Source organism: Malus domestica, chromosome 05, assembly GCF_042453785.1.
Source record: "Malus domestica chromosome 05, GDT2T_hap1".
NCBI classification, from domain to species: domain Eukaryota; kingdom Viridiplantae; phylum Streptophyta; class Magnoliopsida; order Rosales; family Rosaceae; genus Malus; species Malus domestica.
The window spans coordinates 862,906-883,375 of record NC_091665.1 but is presented as its reverse complement, the minus strand read 5'-3'; the positions used below and the strand labels follow the sequence as shown (position 1 = coordinate 883,375).

Here is a 20,470-nt window from a genome sequence, read left to right as displayed (position 1 = left end):
TTGTCGCACCCCCTCTCTTTATGACCTCCATAATTGTTTAGTAAATTATGCCTACAATACGTTATCAACACGCTCTTAACGCTACACTAAAGAGAGTTTATTCTTCAATCAGATGAGTATTACGTTTTTAATCATTTTTTATGATTAATTTATTGTTTTGAATTGATCTACATGCTATTGATTCAATTTAATTTTTCTATGTTGAACGTGATACAATGCATTGGAGATGCAATTCCGGCTTTCCGAGATGGATCTTCTACAAATTCAAATGCTTTTGTAGTTTTCTGCCAATCAGGTACGCTTAAAATAAAGTAAGATATTTGAAACGACCTTGAAGCATGAAAACATTCCCCATAATGCATGAACTCCCCTATATTTATATTTTCCTTTCGATATCTATATTGTATATGTTCATATATTTGTCAATATATATATATTTATTTCATGCATTACGCAATTTTTGCTATGTGAAATATGTGAGTTGTTTGTACCATACTTGATCAATCCCGAAACTACTGAGCACCGGTCAACGTTATACCGTCAAGGACCCAGAAGAGTTTCCCTCCAACCAGGAGGCTAATCACAATGCGACACGTGTCAACATTAGAAGCCAATCACAACACGACACGTGTCAATATCATAACAAAGCTAGAAACTCTTCTATAAAAGGAGATCGTTCTCCCACAATATTTCCTAGTGTCATTTGTACTAAATCATTCGCTGGTACTCACTAAAGGAGAGCTTAAACCTATGAACTTATGTAAACCCTTCACAATTAATGAGAATTCTTCTACTCCGTGGACGTAGCCAATCTGGGTGAACCACGTGCATCTTATGTTTGCTTCCCTGTCTCTATCCATTTACATACTTATCCATACTAGTGACCGGAGCAATCTAGCTAAGGTCACAAACTTAACATTTTCTGTTGTACTAAAGTCCTCACTGATTTTGTGCATCAACATTTGGCGCCGTATGTGGGAACGACACTTATTCCCACTCTATTCAGCTTTGCCAAGCTGGTTTCCACCATTCATACACTCTCTTTTGACCAGGCATCCCTCTCCAATATGGGGAGCGAAGGAAGCCACAACACATAAAATGACACCCATCTTGCACTTGGTGCGAAGCAACGAAAGAAGGAAGGAAAGAGGGTTGCTCTTCAAGCTAAAGTCGATGAGCTAGAAGCTCAGAACAACAAGACAGCAATAAAGAATGAGGTCCTCCATGAGCAATATGAGAAGCTCTTTGAGACGTTCCACGAAATTTGGCGTACTCAAACACGCGAACTCGTTGCCCCTGTGGACATCAACCATTATCTGGGTGCCCCCCAACACGGAGGGTCACCTCCCTTCGACATGGGTATCCCTTATGAGGAGCGAGCTAATCATCAAAACATTGATCAACAAGAGACTTCTCTCAACCCAGATGCTTCGACCCGAAGCAAGAGAAGTGGAGGAAGACACCTTCTTGCAGAAGGGTTGGAAGGATCGAAAGTCATTTATCGTGACTACCGAGACTTCCTAAAGCAACGTCGAGAGAATCCCCTTCACATATGCTCGAAGATCAATGATCCAAGGATTTCTGAAAGACTCGATCCCCTCCCACGACCCAGGCCAGCTGCCAATCTAGGGAAGGAACGACAGTTCTCAGAGGAACATGAAGGTACAGGAGACTCTGAGGTATTCCGACAGACTCACCCTAGAAGTCAGTACGCTGAGTCCAAGGAAAAACCACACGCCCTTGCTCAAACTTTCCTACTTCCAAGAGGTGATGGAGACTTACGAAAGAAAATTCCAGTGATACATGACTCCACTCAGGACCCCCTTGTCCTACAACTCCTTGAGGAAGTAAACAAGTTGAAGGCCGAACATCAGGCCGAGATACCTGACTGGAACCAACCCAGGTCTGGCCCTCTCACAAGAAGGATCCTCGACACCCCCTTCAAGCGAAGACAAAACAAAAGCTTGGTTTACAACTCTATACTGGAAGGGAGGACCCAATTGAACACCTTAACCTCTTTGAGTCCACCATGGCATATCGGATGCACATCGACGAAGAGCGATGTCTTCTCCTCCCCTCCATCCTCTCTGGCGGAGCTCTAAACTGGTATTACCGTCTTCCACCTGAGACAGTAGACTCATTTGAGGAACTGAGGAAACTGTTTGTTTCTCAACACATCTTCCAGACCGATCGCTTGCATTCTGCAGATGGCTTGTACACTATTCGTCAAAAGTCGGACGAGTCACTACGAGAGTATGCCGGTCGCTTCAGCTATGAGTATTTTCACTGCGCTGAGGCAGATGAAAAGACCGCCCTCAAGGCCTTCACGGCAGGCCTACGTGATTGTTTCTTCAAGTACATGATCAATGCCAACACTTGGAAGACTTATTCTGAGGTAATGGCACATGCTTACAACCACGCATCCGCCGAAGCAAGGACATACCAAGGGAACCCCCATATAGTTAACCCTTATCAACAAGTGGGAAGTGGAAGTCAAGTTCTACCAAGTGAGGAGATCTTGGCCATTCAGACACTCATTGCATCATCTCCTACCTCATTTAGCTACTCGCTAAGTCACCAAACGTATCTGTCTCTTGGTAAGAGGAATAATTTTTACTCTCAGCAAGCCCATTACAACAAGAGGGATAAAAGTTCGTATCAAGACAACCAGGGGTGAACGTACCGTTGACTATTATGACTATGGGGCCAAGCCTCACTCTTTCAAAGTGGAAGACTAGGCACTGAAGGAAATGCTATTATAAGAAGGCATACACATTACAAATGTTTTGACTCTCAACCGCTTGAGTTCTTTTGTCACACAAGCCATTCGGCAAATATTTAAAGAAGAGGGAATTCAGACAACTTCTTCTGAGTCTTTTGCGTTCCTAGCACTGGAACACTTGGTCTACGCTGACCTACCCTTATACTCCAACTTAGAGCTTCAACATGCATACTTTGACACAAAGTATGTGATACTAAGTGTTACAACCAACATGGTTCACATATCACAAGCATGGATCCCTTCATGCATAGCAAAACATTCATAAGCATCACTCATATCAATCAACATAAACATCATACATTCCAACACATTCATACATAAACATCATACATTCCAACACATCCATACATAAGCCAACTGTGCTTCGAAAGGGTTCAACATACTTTGTGTCTTTGACACTTGCTACAATGTGCCTCGACAACTTACAATTTATACCACCAACCAGGTGAAGAGGGAACTCATCTTCGTTCCACCAACTAGGTGATGAAATGCACAACCCGTACTCTAATATCATTTGGCAACTTGCCACTCATGCCACCAACCAGGTGAAGAAGGAACTCATCTTTGTGCCACCAACCAGGTGATGAAATGTACAACCCGTATTTTAATATCATTTGGCAACTTGCCACTCATAACACCAACTAGGTGAAGAAGGAACTCATCTTCGTGCCACCAACCAGGTGATGAAATGTACAACCCGTACTCTCCTTCATGCCACCAACCAGGTGATGAAATGTACAACCCGTACTCTAATATCATTTGGCAACTTGCCACTCATGCCACCAACCAGGTGATGAAATGTACAATCCGTACTCTCCTTCATGCCACCAACCAGGTGATGAAATGTACAACCCATACTCTAATATCATTTGGCAACTTGCCACTCATGCCACCAACCAGGTGAAGAAGGAACTCATCTTCGTGCCACCAACCAGGTGATGAAATGTACAATTTGTACTCTCCTTCATGCCACCAACCAGGTGATGAAATGTACAACCCGTACTCTAATATCATTTGGCAACTTGTCACTCATGCCACCAACCAGGTGAAGAAGGAACTCATCTTCGTGCCACCAACCAGGTGATGAAATGTACAACCCGTATTTTAATATCATTTGGCAACTTGCCACTTATGACACCAACCAGGTGAAGAAGGAACTCATCTTCATGCCACCAACCAGGTGATGAAATGTACAACCCGTACTCTAATATCATTTGGCAACTTGCCACTCATGCCACCAACCAGGTGAAGAATGAACTCATCTTCGTGCCACCAACCAGGTGATGAAATGTACAACCCGTACTCTCCTTCATGCCACCAACCAGGTGATGAAATGTACAACCCGTACTTTAATATCATTTGGCAACTTGCCACTCATGCCACCAACCAGGTGAAGAAGGAACTCATCTTCGTGCCACCAACTAGGTGATGAAATGTACAATCCGTACTCTCCTTCATGCCACCAACCAGGTGATGAAATGTACAACCCGTACTCTAATATCATTTAACAACTTGCCACTCATGCCACCAACCAAGTGAAGAAGGAACTCATCTTCGTGCCACCAACCAGGTGATGAAATGAACAACCCATACTCTCCTTCATGCCACCAACCAGGTGATGAAATGTACAACCCGTACTCTAATATCATTTGACAACTTGCCACTCATGCCACCAACCATGTGAAGAAGGAACTCATCTTCGTGCCACCAACCAAGTGATGAAATGTACAACCCGTACTCTCATTCATGCTACCAACTAGGTGATGAAATGTACAACCCGTACTCTAATATCATTTGGCAACTTGCTACTCATGACACCAACCAGGTGAAAAAGGAACTCATCTTCGTGCCACCAACCAGGTGATGAAAGGTGATGTAGGAACTCACCTTCGTTCCACCAACCAAGTGATGAAAGCAACTCACCATTCATTCCACCAACCAGAAGACGAGTGGTACAACTTGTACATGTGAACTCCTAGCATTCATAAATAATAAAAAACCCTCAAGTTTTACAACTCAACTAGGGGAGCACTTATGCCCAACAAGAGTTATAGTCACCAACAAAGTCTTATTGCAAGCCAACAACAATTTCAGTGCATGGCATACGAAGATCAAGCTATTCAGCCCTCTTGCAATTGCTTCAGACATTTCTCTTTTGTAACAATGCAAACTTTACAACTCGTATAAAGCTTCACACACTCTTGATCAAGACAGTGTGAAGCAAAATCAATTTATGGTGCCAACAAGAGCTTCATCAATGGAGGGCAACCACAATTCTCAAAAGCTTCACACACTCTTGATCAAGACAGTGTGAAGCAAAATCAATTTATGGTGCCAACAAGAGCTTCATCAATGAAGGGCAACCACAATTCTCAAAAGTTTCATACACTCTTGATTAAGACAGTGTGGAGCAAAACCAATTTATGGTGCCAACAAAAGCTTGATCAATGAAGGGCAACTACAACTCGTAGAAAGCTTCACACACTCTTGATCAAGACTGTTCGAAGCAAATTCAATTTATATGGTTCATCCAAACCTTCGACTACTACAAGGTGTGGCTTGCATCACAATCTCCTGCTCAACATCGTGGAAGCAAAATTTGTATATGTTATCTCTCCCACATTTTCAAATTTCTAATTTTCCCAAAAAAAAAAAAAGGAAATTGGGAAATTCAACAAAGCTTCATCAATGGAGGACAACTACAAATTCTCAAAAGCTTCACACTATCTTGATCAAGATAGTGTGAAGCAAAATAAATTCATGGTACCCTACAAAGCTTCAACACAAAAGCTTCACCTACAAAGCTTCAACTCCAAAGCTTCACCAACAAAGCTTCAACACAAAAGCTTCACCAACAAAAGCTTCATCAATGGAGAATAGCTACAAATTCTCAAAACCTTCACACTATCTTGATCAAGATAGTGTGAAGCAAAATCGATTCATGGTATCCTACAAAACTTCAACACAAAAGCTTCACCTACAAAGCTTCAACTCCAAAGCTTCAACACAAAAGCTTCACCAACAAAAGCTTCATCAATGGAGGACAACTACAAATTCTCAAAAGTTTCACACTATCTTGATCAAGATAGTGTGAAGCAAAATCAATTCATGGTACCCAACAAAAGCTTCAACTCCAAAGCTTCACCTACAAAGCTTCAACTCCAAAGCTTCACCTACAAAAGTTTCAACACAAAAACTTGACCCACAAAAGCTTGACCCACAAAAGCTTCACCTACAAAAGCTTGACCCACAAAAGCTTGACCCACAAAACCTTCACCCACTAAAGCTTCACCCACAAAGGCTTGACCCACAAAATCTTCATCCACAAAAGCTTCATCCACAAAAGCTTCACCTACAAAGCCTCACCTACAAAAGCTTCACACACTCTTGATCAAGATAGTGTGAAGCAAAATCAATTCAAAGTACCCAACAAAGCTTCAACACCAAAGCTTCAACACCAAAGCTTCACCTACAAAGCTTAATATATATATATATATATATATTTTTTTTTTTTTCCGAAATTTGAAAATTTGAAAATTCAAAAATTCAAAAATTCAGAAATTCGAAAAATCGAAAAGAAAAAAAAAATTGCCTAGGCCTCCTCTTCTTTGGACCTAACAACTTTCATAACAAATATATATGAATGAGGAGTTTTGGGCCACCACTTAGAAAGGAAAATGGTGAAGTTTTGTTACTTTAGAAGCTTGGCTACTAGCAAGACACCTCCTTTGTCAACTCCCTCGATTGGAGACTTGGGGGACTCTTACCATATGCTACTGCACCTTGATACTCGGAAGTCTCACAATCATTCAATGACTTGGATTTTTCAAGTCTCCAACCGAGAAGTTTCCCTCACTCGGGAAATTAAGGGAACACTACTTCAACCTACATGCTTCACTCACAAAGCTTCAACAAAAGAAAAAATTCGAAGAACTTAGTGAAGAAGGCTTTGGTGTATTTAACACAATATGTTGAAATGAAGCAAAGCTTATTTATTGATATCTTCGAGAAGTTACAAATATGTACATATACATGAGTCAAAATAAACAAATAAGAGGGAGCCTTCATAAAGGTTGCTTAGGAGAAGTCTCAGCAATCGGTAGAGCCCCAGAAAGAGAAGGCACCAGAGGGTAATCATTCGGAGCCTCAGTACTGGACAGAACCCCAGAAGGAGGAGGCATCGGAGGTTGATCATTTGGAGCTTCATTACGCGGTACAGCCCTAGAAAACGAAGGCAATAAATGTCTTTGGAACAAACCCACAAACCTCTGATGATCAAGTAAAATCTGACCATCAGATTCCTGTATCTGGTCAAGCTTCCTCTTCATGTTTGTAGCATAGTCATGTGCGAGCCTGTGCAATTGTTTATTCTCATGCTTGAGCCCTCTAATCTCCTGTTTGAGACTTATCACTTTAGCCGCCAATGATTCAACTTGGCGGGTTCGAGCAAATAGGCGTTGGGCCATATTAGACACAGAACCTGCACACTGAACACTAAAAGCTAGGGAATCCTTAACAGCCAACTCATCAGACCATTTGGAAAGTAGTCTGTTATCTTTGGGAGTGAAAAGGTTCCTGGCCACCACCACAGCGGTCATATCATTCTTCATCACAAAGTCTCTAACGGTAAGAGGACCAGTAGGGGATAAGAAGGATGGGCGCCATATGTTGTCTTGAGGAGACATAGCTGCCTTTTCACCAAAGTTTAAGTCAAAACGACGGTCAGATGGGCCAGACATTTTGAAAAATGATGAAGGAGAAATGAGGTCCAATAAATCTCTGAAGTACAAAAATAAAGGGAAAATTCCTACAAGCAATAACTCTCTGAATGTACTTCTTGCACACAATTGGTGCCCTTATAAAAGAAAAGGCAACATGGCCATTGGTTCAAAAATTGAAGAGGCACCACTCTCCAGATTTTGAAGAGGCACCATTTTCCACACGCAACATCAGCTCCTCGGGTACCACAGATAACTTTGCCAAAGATCTCTGACAAAGTTTGGACACATAAATTTTGAAGGTCCAGCTACCCTATTATTACCCACAAGGGTAAAGGAACAACACCACTCTTCGGATTTCAAAGAAGCACCATTTTCCACACGCAACATCAGCTCCTCGGGTACCATAGATAACTTTGCCAAAGATCTCTGACAAAGTTTAGACACATAAATTTTAAAGGTCCAGCCACCATACTATTACCCATAAGGGTAAATGAACAGCACCACTGCTTGATAACTGGAAAGTCCCTATGTGTGTCAACCTCCATGCTCCGTGGCAAGGCAGACTGGCAAAAAATGTCCAACCTTTGCTCACATTCGAGAAAACACTTCCAACAAGATTGCTTGCTCAAAAATCAAAGAGGCACCACTCTCCGAATCTCGAGAGCCACACTCCCAACATGATTACTTGCTCAAAAATCGAATAGGCACCGCCTTCCAAATCTCGAAAGCCAGACTCCCAATAGGATTACTTTTTCAAAAATCGAAGAGACACCGCTTTCTGAATCTCCAGAGCCAGACTCCCAACAAGATTGCTTTCCATTCTCCGAATCTCGAGAGCCAGATCCTCGACAGGATTGCTTGTTCGAAAACTGAAGAGCACAGCTCTCTGAACTTCGAGAGCTAGATTTCCTTGAATAAAGCTTTTTTGCAATCTTCACACGCAACATCAAGTGCTCTGACAAAGTTAAAACACGTGAAGCTTGCAGCTCCCACTACATTGCTATGACCAACAGGGGTAAATGAATAGCATTACTACTTGTTGTTAGGGAGACTCCTATATATGTCGACCTCCATCCTTCACGAATAGGCAGACCTGCAAAAATGCTCAACCATTTCTCATATCTGAGAGGGCACTCCCAACAAAGCCTCTCAAAATACTCAGTTTCTTCCCCCCCCCCCCAATAATACATATGCAAACCTGCCACACCAGAGCAATAGTATCTCATATCATCAGGGTCAAAAGCAAGAGTATCCTTTATCATGCTTTTTCCCTGTCTTTTCCTTTGCCCTTGTTCTTACCTGCAAGACAAGAAGAAAGAGAGCAATTAGTCAGCACTTGGAATCAAGCTTCCAGTCAGGAACTGACTGCCTGGAACCCCTTACCTGATTACTTACCTGTCATTGCTCTCGAGTACTCATCTTCAACATCTTATGCTTCCAGAGAAGATACCACATCTGCATGAGGAACAGATAAGGCAAGTGAGAATGATACAAGGAAGCATGTGGAGACAAGCGTAACAGAACACGTGCTGATACATCCACTACTTTGTCAACAACAAAAGTATCTCATATCATCAGGGTCGAACGTACTCTAGATTTGATGGACTTTTTTTTACCCTTAAATTCTTAAGTCGGCCTTATACTCTGGAGGAAACCAGAAAACCCTCCAGCCCAGTTCAAGAATAAGTCTGTGGAAAGTTAATTCTTCAAAAGCAAAAGTATCTCATATCATCTCTTCTCCTTTTTCTTCTTTTTATCCTTCATGCTACCTGCAAGATAGGGAGAATGAGAACAATCAGCCGGAACTCGAAATCAAACTTCTGATCTGGGACTCATTTCTTGGAGCTCTGATTGCTTACCTTGTTTGTCACCTCTTTCGGCAGATCTCCTAGCTCGGCGACTTGGGAGACTCCTACTACATGGTTTGTATCGCGCTTGACCAAGCCTGAAACTACAAGTAAGCTTCAAGTGAAATTGATACATTACCTTGTGCATCTCCACTAATTAAAGATACCACCCCTAGATGGAGGAATAGTACTTCCAGAGAAGATGCCACATCTACCTATGAGACAGATAAGGCAAGTGAAGACGATACCACACTTCGGTACTTAGAAGTTTCGTGATTACTCAACGGCTTGGATCTTGCAAGTCCCCAACCGAGGAGCTTCCCTCACTCGAGAATTTAGGGAAGCACTGGTTGTACCATACTTGACCAATCTCGAAACTACTAAGCACCGGTCAACGTTATACCGTCAAGGACCCAGAAGAGTTTCCCTCCAACCAGGAGGCCAATCACAATGCGACACGTGTCAACATTAGAAGCCAATCACAACACGACATGTGTCAATGTCAGAACAAAGCTAGAAACTCTTCTATAAAAGGAGATCATTCTCCCACAATATTTCCTAATGTCATTTGTACTAAATCATTCACTAGTACTCACTAAAGGAGAGCTTGAACCTATGAACTTGTGTAAACCCTTCACAATTAATGAGAATTCTTCTACTCCGTGGACGTAGCCAATCTGGGTGAACGATGTACATCTTGTGTTTGCTTCCCTGTCTCTATCCATTTACATACTTATCCATACTAGTGACCGAAGCAATCTAGCGAAAGTCACAAACTTAACATTTTCTGTTGTACCAAAGTCCTTAATGATTTTGTGCATCAACATGAGTCAAAGAATCAAAATAAATTAGAATCATATTAGGGTTTGTAGAACCCTAACAATTTCGAAAAATAAAGATAGGAACTTGGGATTTTGCGGCACCACTGTCGTAGCACCACCATAAGGACCTCTGTGCTGGCCTGAAGCCCAGCTGTGTGGAGACCCCCATTAAGATAACGTCGTTTGACGTCTTGGACCTGCGCTAAAGCTTTTGGGCTTCGCTACCTTTGTGGAAAACCAAGTTGTGTGCCTGGATTGGTTTTTTACCATGAGGCTGTAGCCCTGACCCACACCAGCACATATTGAGTTGGTCCTCAAGTCTCGGCCCACGCCATCAGCCTTGGCTGCTGAGCTTAGCCTCTGCCACGGCCCGCGTCTCTATAAGCCAGCCTATAAAGGTGGCTTAGTTTCTGCAGCCCAAAACTTGAAACCCAGCTACAACTGGGGTTTCCTTTGCAACCCGCAAACCTTTGGCCTTGCTCTCGTGCCTATCCTTGGCCCAAAGCTAGCAGCATTAGCTGCTAGGCTTCCTGTCTCTCGGCTGTGACCTACAGCTCACTCACGAGGCCCTTTTTGGGCCCTGCCTTTTACTCAAGGCACCCAACCCAAGCCCAATTATTTTTGGGGCAATATTTTTCGACCCAAATGCTATTATTTTAGCATTCTAAATAATTTGAACCCATATGTTAATATTATTTTTCTTCTACGATCGACCCCGAATGGTCCCGATCTATTGAATGAATTAAAAATGACCTGCAGTCCATTAATCTGATAATGAATCCAAAATTATTAACCTGAATATCACTTTTGGACATTAACGATTCAATAATTTATTTTTATACTTTAAACCGTTGACTTACTTTCGTAGTCCCAAAGCATTCACACTTGAGTTCCCGAAGAACCTCAAATCCACTACACTTAAATTAGCATATTGCATTATGTGTTCTTACAGGAACCTTTCTTTTATGAACTAAATGTGCATAAACTAAGTTGAACCTGTAGTTTCAAATTTAGTGCCTTCGAAACTCAAAGATTTCATAAAACAATACACCCATGAAAACCCGACGTTTTTCATGAAAACCATGTCTTAGAACTCGAATGTTCTAACTTTGATGCTTATGGATGATTCATTCCCATATCACCAATCACAATATTGTTCACTCCAATTTAGTGGATTGGCGAACCGTCACAAGTTTGATTTTCCTAATTTGGATGTTTCTAATAGAAACCACTTTATATGGGGTACAAGACGTGAATCTCCACTTGACTATCAAGAAGCTGAGACACCATTGAAGCCAACAATGGCATGGAAGAGCTGAATAAGCCTCCACCATGATCTTCATTCGAAGACTTATGCTCAAAGCATTACAAATGGAAATACCCCTCGATTGAAGATTCCATGGCTCTTTGGCTCACTCCTACGGATTGTCTAATCATGAAAGACATTGCCTGAAGCACACCATGATTATGTCCATGAATGAGTACAATTATGAAGTTTATAAATCCGATCAACTTTTGACTGGAGAATATTTTTCTCGTTCTTCCTTGTTTCTAACTTACCCCTGAAGCAGCAGTGTAGATAGCGGAAGTTTACCAAATTCTCAGATCTAATTACTACCACAAATATGAGAGAAAGGTATGGACCCAGTTCAGTTTGAGCATACCGAATAGCTCGACCTAGTTCGGTCAAAGCCTACCGAATGGTGATGCACTACTTTGGCAAGGATACATCGAATAACATATTCTCTCACAATCCAATTTCGAGTTTGTTTATACAACATATGGTATAATCAGGGCCAGCCAAGGTGTGGCATCATGCTCCAAGCATGATCCTTGATACCTAAGACCTAAAACTTCAAGAATAAGGGATAATATTCTCAAACCTTAACCCTGCATAACCTATTTCCATCTCGATGGAATAGATCATTGGTTATGCACCTATTCGTGCCCCTACCAATGTTGTTGAGGAGTACCATTCTAGAAGTCAATATGTGAGACTAATTTTGCTCCACCAAACATCGTTGGAAAAGCAAAATTTTGACATGGATGGCCTTGTTGGCCAAATCCCCTTAGTAAACCATTTACTTTGTGAACATTTTTCCATGTTCCTGGATTCAAGTTTGTGTATGTTTTACTTATTGATAATCTTATTGATATTGTCCTCGAATATGAGTTAATTGAATCATGTTTCTTAATACATGTGACCGATTCAATTAAACACGTGATTATGTAGGAATGTGGGAAAGTTAGTTGTCTGGATGAATGCGTACAACGCACACTAACTTTACACCTAAATCACATCTTTAACAACGACTTCAGGTCTATCCAACCTGATTAAGAGCATTGGCACGCTCCTTATTGTATGAATGGTACTACATCACCATTTAAGGGACCTTAAATTCTCCCTAATGTTGAGTTTTTAAGGATATTCGAGATGACAATGATCATAAATGAAACCACTGAAGAAAATAAAGTGAAATATCTTTTCACCACCTCCAAAAATGAGCTTGAAGCTTTGATTTAGGGCCAATGGGTTGTCTCCCAACCAGGAATACACCACATGTGGTCGGCCTGGAGCCTAGTGATTGAGCAGTTTACTTGCTTTGGTACGACCTTTTGGGACACTTAGGTCGAACAATGATGCTACAACGCATCTACTTACCCGAAGTAAGGATCTTGTGCCTACAAGCACACTTTGCCAAAACCCGTTCATTTGAGGAAATTTGATTTCTAAGTCATCCCTAGCAAAGATACAAAGCGACTCCTTTTTCACAGTGGATTCAAGGGAATATATGTGGACTAATCCAACCAAAATGTAGACCATATAAATACTTATGGTTTTGGTTGATGAATCGACAAACTGGTCACATGTTTTTCCACACACATTGCTGCTAAACCTCATAGCCGATTAAGGGTTCACCACCCTACTTATCCCTTAAGGTCCGGGAGAATGGATAATGTCGGAGAGTTTATATCGACGGTTTTTGATAAAGTATTGCATGTATTTTGGGTTTATAATTGAACATCGAATTCCCATGTTCACCCCAAATAGCCTCGCCTAGCGATCATAAAGCACAATTTAAATGATCGCCCGAATTTTGGAAAACGTACCAAGTTTTCGGTTTCTGCTTAGGGCTATGTAATCATTGTACGCAGTTATGTTGGTCCGCCTTAAGGCCCATTGCCACCCAACCTATATGACTGTACAGTTAGTTACTGGGTACGAACCTGACAATTTTTCGTATTTAACGCATTTGGGTGTGCATTTCATATGCCAAGTTACGCCGTCGCAACGTACCACCATAGGTCCTCAAAGAAGGATGTGTATCTTTTGTCGATCATGATTCTCTTTCACACTAGTTCTCTTCGAGCCCTTGCACGCGATCTCTTTATCGCTTATTTGCGGTTTGTCACTTTAATGAGATAGTCTTCCCGCCGTTAGGGGGAGATAAGAATGGTGCGAATTTGCGTGGACGTTGCCCACTATGTCTCATCTCGATCCCCATACCGCACAAGTGTGTAAGCAAGTGCGATGAATTCTAGATTTCAGAATGTTGCCCCATACGCATTCCTTTGATCTAGCTAGAGTGACGAGATCATATAGCAGCTGCAAACATGCTTGCAAGGATAAACATACTTAATGGATGTTGAGTCAACATCCCTGGAGGGTGTGCCGCCCTTGTTGGATGGTTTGGACGCCTCTATTGGACGGTCCAGTACACTGGCAGATAGCCAATCAATCTGTCATGGCCTGGAGCACGACAGATCATTCGGTTCGTAGGATTCACTTCCCTAGAAGAGGAAGATACGGCACAACAATGAATCTAAACTCGATCGCTATCTCAAATCATTTCCATCTCATAAGATTAATCCAGATTTCTCCCGAGACTTAAAGTTCTTAGTCCAGTATACTAGTTTGGATGAGCTAAATGGAATTGAAATGAGATTATCATCGATGATGTTTTCACTTATATGGTAGCTACCAACATAAATGAAAAGTGACGATATCAAACCGTGTTCCGTTGATTAAGTGACAACGTAGAACTGATTGGACAACTAAAGTTACAATCCAGGTTAAATTCCTTACCAAAGTGTGTATTGGATCTGTCGTTCCTACACTGCCCAAGGTAACCCCGTTGTGTTCCAAATGGGAAAGGAAGTGTTATGAGATGAATGAAATAGTGCGATATCATGCACGCCTTACGGCGCAAGGTTTCTCTCAAACGCCCTGTGATTGATAGCAGCATTATGAAATGTGGTTAATGTTTTCTCTATGGGGATATATATACGGAGATTCACATGTAAGTTCCTGAAGAATTACATGGACTGTTTCAAATAGTTCCAAAACCACGAAACACCCTTTTAACTTGTTTTGAGGCGTTCACTTACAATCCGACGGATGTGGTATACCCGTCTAAATGATTATTTGATCAGTCAAGGTTATGAACTATGCCCTTGCATGTTAAACCATGAAGTCTTATTCCAAATCGCTAGAGTTACAGTTTATGTCATTAACACGAATCTCACTAAGACTCCGGAAGAGCTTGAGAAAACTGCCTCGCACCTGAAGATGGAATTTGAGATGAAGGATCTTGGGAAAACTCGTTTATGCCTTGACCTAAAATTGAAGCATTGTTCTGATGGTATTTTGGTCTACCAGTCGAACTACACCCTAAAGGTGTCACTTTTGAGTATACCTATGATCGTCCATACGTTATATGCAAATGAGACTCTTGAAGAGGTTATGGAATCCAAAATTTCATATCTAAGTTCAACTTTGCGCTTCGTTGTACTTAGCTTATTGTATTTAGACAGAACATCTCATTCGCTATTGATCTTGGTAAAGATGCAGCATCGCGCCTACACACAACCACTGAATTGGTATTAAAGACATACCCTGAAGGTACTACATGGGCAAATCCCAACACATCTTAGTGGATCTAACCCCCCTCATCGTCGAAATAATGATTGCCTTGTTTGTTATGCTGACGCAGGTTACTTATCAAACCCGCAAAAGGCAAAATCCCCAAATGGTTATGTCTTTACCGTTAGGGATATTGCAATATCTTGGAGGTCCATGATATAACCTTAGTTATGAAATCTTCGAATTGTTCCAAAACTCACCTTACTTCACTATGCCACAAGTGAGACGTGGTTAGGAGTTCTTGTTGAGCATATTTGAAGTACTTGCTGTGTTTTCATCCATCGTTGAATCCCAACGACAATCCATGAAGATTATGCCGCATGTATCAACCTGACCAAGCCATGATACATCAACGAAGTCAATGCCAAGACATATTGCGTCCACATCTACATCAACAAAGCATCAGGAGATTGAAGTCATGCAAGCCGATCTCAGATAACCTTGCCGACCTCTATACGATGTCACTGTCGAAGTCAACCTTCCAGAAGTTTGTCCCCGGAAATGGTATGCCTAACTATTCATATGCAAATTCTTGTAGTTCTCATTTAGAAGTTATGCCAAACTCAGGGGGAGTATCCAAAAGTATACTCACTTGATCTTAATGTACTCTTTTTTCCTATGCTTAGGAGCATTTTTCCCACTGGGTTTTTGCCACCTAACTAGGTTTTAACGAGGCACCCATCCTGGGTTGATCATACCCTTGTGAGCTCTTCTGCTTGCGTCCAAAAGACGTATAGTTTTGACTTAATGCAACTTCTCACTTTTCTCCTTAGACTATGGGTTCATCTCCCACCTTGGGTTTTACCATAGCGAGGTTTTGTAAGTTTTACTTTTTATGCATTCTTCCGTTGATTTGAGACTCGCATTCACTCATTGTGCCGATGACTTCATCAACTGTACTTCCTTCATCACTGAAGACCTGATGCGTCATTTACTTGAGTATTTACACACTTAAGGGGGAGTGTTGCAATCCTATTAGAATAGGAATGTGATTGTGTAAATCCTAGTATATCTTGGAATATCTCTTATACTCTTATTAGGAGTAGATTACCTATTAAATGTTGTAATCCTAAAGGGAAAAGTTTTTACCTTTCCTACTACTATAAATAAAGGCACAATGGGGTGGAATAACACACACCCACAATTGCACATCTCTTTCTTTCTCTCTACTATTGCCGCACCCCCTCTCTCTATGGCCTCTATAATTGTTTAGTAAATTATGCCTACAACATCCCTCACATTTTCAACATAATATTTTAGAAAAAAATTGGTAATGAAAGGTAGACATCAAAGTAACTCATAATAACGAAGTAGATCGTGACAAATACAGAAATGCGAGCTTTTCTTCTCAACTTATAAGCTCTTGAATTAAATTTTTTTATTCTTCAAACAATCATAATAAAACTTCAAATTATGAATTAGCCCAAAAAAAAGCGTAGTGAGGGGAAACCCCGATCCTTTCTCTGTGGACTTGTACTATGTTGACTAAGTGCACATAGACGAGACTACCCAAAGCCCCAAGGGCCAAAGCCTCTGATGTGTCAGGTGTGTGTGCTGTTTACAAGTTGTGTTCTTTCTTCGTTTTTTTATTCTTTTTTAAGAGAATGTTAAGTAGACTATCTCAAAAATAGAATTCTTCATATATTATGCATTATTTTATGTTTTTGGCACAATTTTTTTATCATAAAATATTGTACAAAAAAATATAAAATGGCTAAAAGTCATACTGTCACAGCCCGTCCCGAGATTTTCTATCGGGGACGTGAATTGATGGATTTACCCTTGACGTTACTAAGGTATGTGTGTGTAACGTTATTTGGTTTAAATTATTATAAGTTTTGGCGATAGAGAAAATTGGTTTACATTTTGTTTGTATGGTTAGGATGAAAATGGATGGTGTGGATTAGATTGGACCACACACAGGACCTCTCTCCCTCTCTCATTCCCCGTGTCTTCTCTGTCTCTCTCCCTCACGACCCTCTATCACTCTCTCTCACCCAAAACGTACGGCCTCACCCAAAACCACCCAAAAACGCAGTGGATCGAAGCAACCAAGGTAAGAATCTTCATCCTTGAGATGTTTTAAGTCGATTGGTACTAGTTTTAGGAAGTGAAACCCTCGGAATCACGTGAAACCCGAACCTCCATTTTTGGTCACTGTTCATGCAAACGTAAAATGTTGATTTTCAGGGAATTTTAAGCTTGTAGTGAGCTTAGTAAGGTCCCAAGGAAGCTCGGAGTGCTTCGTTTGAAGGTTTTGGACGTCGGGATCACGTGGTTCAACTTTGGCCGGTTTTCTTGGGATTTTTCCGGTGAGATTTCTTGATTTTTAGAGCCTTAAACTAGTCTATCGTGATTCTACGTGTTTGGGGCTTCAATTTGGTATAAAATACGAAGAAATTGGTTGAGAAACGAAGGAGAACAAGGAGTTCAAAGTTTGGCCGGAAATCGGCCGCCGGAAAAACCAGTCCGGCGACTGGTTGAGGAAGAAGGTGCACGTGGGGGGCGCGTGGACCCGTGCCACCCACGGCGCGTGGGGGCGCGTGGGACCTCCAAAAATTTTTCTAAAAATTTCTCGACGTCCGTGACGTCGAGTAGGTTGATGTGGTATATTCATATACCCAAATTGAGCATCGTATGAGAAGTTATTTCGAATTATTGGTTATGTGTTTAAATTAACGTTTTTATAGTTGTTTCGCATATAGGTGACACCTATCCCGAGGACGAGCGCATCCAGGGACGTCACGGGGGTTACGACCCATCGACTTATCAGTGAGTGGGCAGTTTTGATTTCGTATTACCTATATACAACTGTTTTTCCCAGAAAATGCGTTTATATGAAAATTATGATTTAAATTGCCATGCATGCAAATGTTGAGATATTTCAATTGAGAATTGATGCATATATATGTGAATTGACGCGGTGGACGCATAGGTGAGTTTTATTATCATTAAGATGAGTTATTTTATATGAATTACATTGAAAGCTCATAACCTGCACTTAGGTGTTGGTGCTTATATTGTTATTCACCACACCGCACGCTTGCCTTGGATCCAAGTAGGTGGATGTCGTACAGACCATGTGAGGGTTCCGACATGCTAGTCGTACAGATCACTAGATGTGATTCCGACTAGTGGGTGACCTTAGTTATGCGCGCTAATGATTGTTGAGAGAAGCACTAGAGCGTATTTATACACCTATCATCGTACAGACTACTATACGTAGTTCCGAGTGATGTGCAGTGTAGTGCCGTACAGGTCACAGTTGGTGACTCCGGTAGGGCCGTATAGGTCACTGTGGTGACTCCGGCTGAGTGGGATGTTGAGCTTTAGAATCAGCCGTACAGGACCATTGTAGGGTCTCCGGTTGATTTATTATTTCACCTGATTGATATTGATGCATTCTGATTATATTTTGGGCATGGCATATCATTTCTGAGATGTTATTATGATGGATTGTGATTTGAGCTCTTGATGATATATATATGTGTTTATATACTATTTTTCTGGGAAAGTATACAGGTTTTACGGTGAGGGGTTAGAAATGTTTTGGAAAATCTTTAGTTTTACTGACCCACTCATTTTGTTTTACGCCCCTCCAGGTTCTAGTTAGCAGTTGGTGGCTCTCGAGGTCTTTTTCCGGCATTCTGACAGACACTTGACATGTAGGACTCACCTGAGGGTGATGTACTTTTATTTTTGTCCTACTTGACTGCACTTAAACCTATGCTCTGAATTTATGTGTTTATCTTAACTCGTCCTGTTATTCTAGTAGGTTGTTCTGCTAGAGTTGGTTTGAATTCCTTCTTATGTATGCTGTTGTTTCGCTTCCGTGTCGCACTTATGGTTACGTCACGCTCACGTGACGGCCAGCACGCCTGGATCCTCTGGATCGGGGTGTGTCACATACTTTAAGATAATCACTTTAACATTTCTTTATCGGTAAACATTTGTACTCATTGCACACAATCCCAATCCATTTTATATTTTTCTCCATTAACCCCTCTCTCTACTCTTTGAATCATTTGTGAGGATCCTGGGGGTCTTTCAATCACATCCGTTCATCGTACATCGTACGGTCAGTTAAAGTCAGGTACTATTTATATTTAATTTTAAATAAAAATATTTACAATAATTTCTAATCACACGATATACGATGAACGAATATAATTGGAGGATTCTCAAAATCCTCTAGAGGATCCGGAGAAGATCCTTATTCCTTTGAATCTTGTCTAATTCTGTGTGAGCTGGCCTTGTTCTAGCATCCTATTGTAATAAACAAATAAATCTTCGATATAATAAGTAGAATCTGGATCCATGTCGGAATCTTTTGTGAGGATCCCGATGATCTGTGAATCATATCCGTTCATCGTACATCGTATGATCAGAAATCATTTTAAATATTTTTATTTAAAATTAAATACAAAGAGTACCTGACAAAAATCGACAACACAATGTACGATGAACGTACACGATGTACGGACCTCACCAAAAGGATCCGAAGAGGATCCTATTGGATAATAAGTAGTTCTTGGATGCAATGTGCTCCTAGCCTCTTACCTGAAGAGATTGATTCTTAGAAGGGTGGTATTATTCGCACACTCATTTTTACCTTTAACACACATTTTGTTAATTTAAGTCTTTTTTATCTTCTTCAATTAATTCGATTTGACGATCATAAATTGAGAAAAATGTGTAAAAGATAAAAAAAATGGAGTATTTGGAAAGCACCACCCTACTTAAATTAATGACTTGAGTTTTTAAATTCCATAAACATAAAAAATAAAATAAGAGGTGATGAATAGATTATTTGGAAATTAGATATAAGGACAATAAATAAAGACAAAGAAAGGACCACATACAACCTTTACATTTATCAGATGCAGATTGGAGTAATGGATAAGATGAAGGTTGTTGCCTGTTGGCATTGTATTTGGCTGTAACATTATTTCATGCTGTCATTAACTCATTTAAACTAAAATACATAGTCGACCATGAGTTTATTTATAATTTAAGACATATTCACATATTAAAATATGTATTAATTCATAATACTACGTAACGGTGCTATAACCATACTTAAAATAATAAAATATGGGTATGTGCACAAAAATGGCGGGAGACAACACAGACTAAAACTAATTATAAATTTGGTTTGAAGTGACAAAAAAGAAAAAAAAATGGCGGGAGAGAGTTTCTTTGTGGATCTTAGCAGAGAGCTGAGCAGCGCAGAAATTTGAGAGGGAGCAAATGAAGTCATGACTGTGTACAAAATGACTAAAATGCACCTCTCTTAATCTCGATCTGTTGCTTTAGTTTTGGTCCAACACCACCCTTTATTAAAGGGGCTGTGAATAGACCGGGATTGTTTGTAG

At 40.8% G+C, this 20,470-nt stretch overlaps 2 long non-coding RNA genes across 2 annotated transcripts; both read left to right on the top strand.

Moving 5' to 3' along the window:
• The first annotated feature begins 167 nt into the window (after positions 1-167).
• LOC139196309 (uncharacterized) lies at positions 168-17,112 on the top strand. Its single transcript, XR_011581126.1, has 3 exons — positions 168-295; positions 16,831-16,891; positions 16,978-17,112. It is a non-coding gene; the product is annotated as an uncharacterized lncRNA (long non-coding RNA).
• Positions 17,113-17,283: 171 nt separating this feature from the next.
• On the top strand, positions 17,284-19,042 carry LOC139196310 (uncharacterized). Its single transcript, XR_011581127.1, has 3 exons — positions 17,284-17,407; positions 17,786-17,867; positions 18,698-19,042. It is a non-coding gene; the product is annotated as an uncharacterized lncRNA (long non-coding RNA).
• The last annotated feature ends 1,428 nt before the right edge of the window (positions 19,043-20,470 follow it).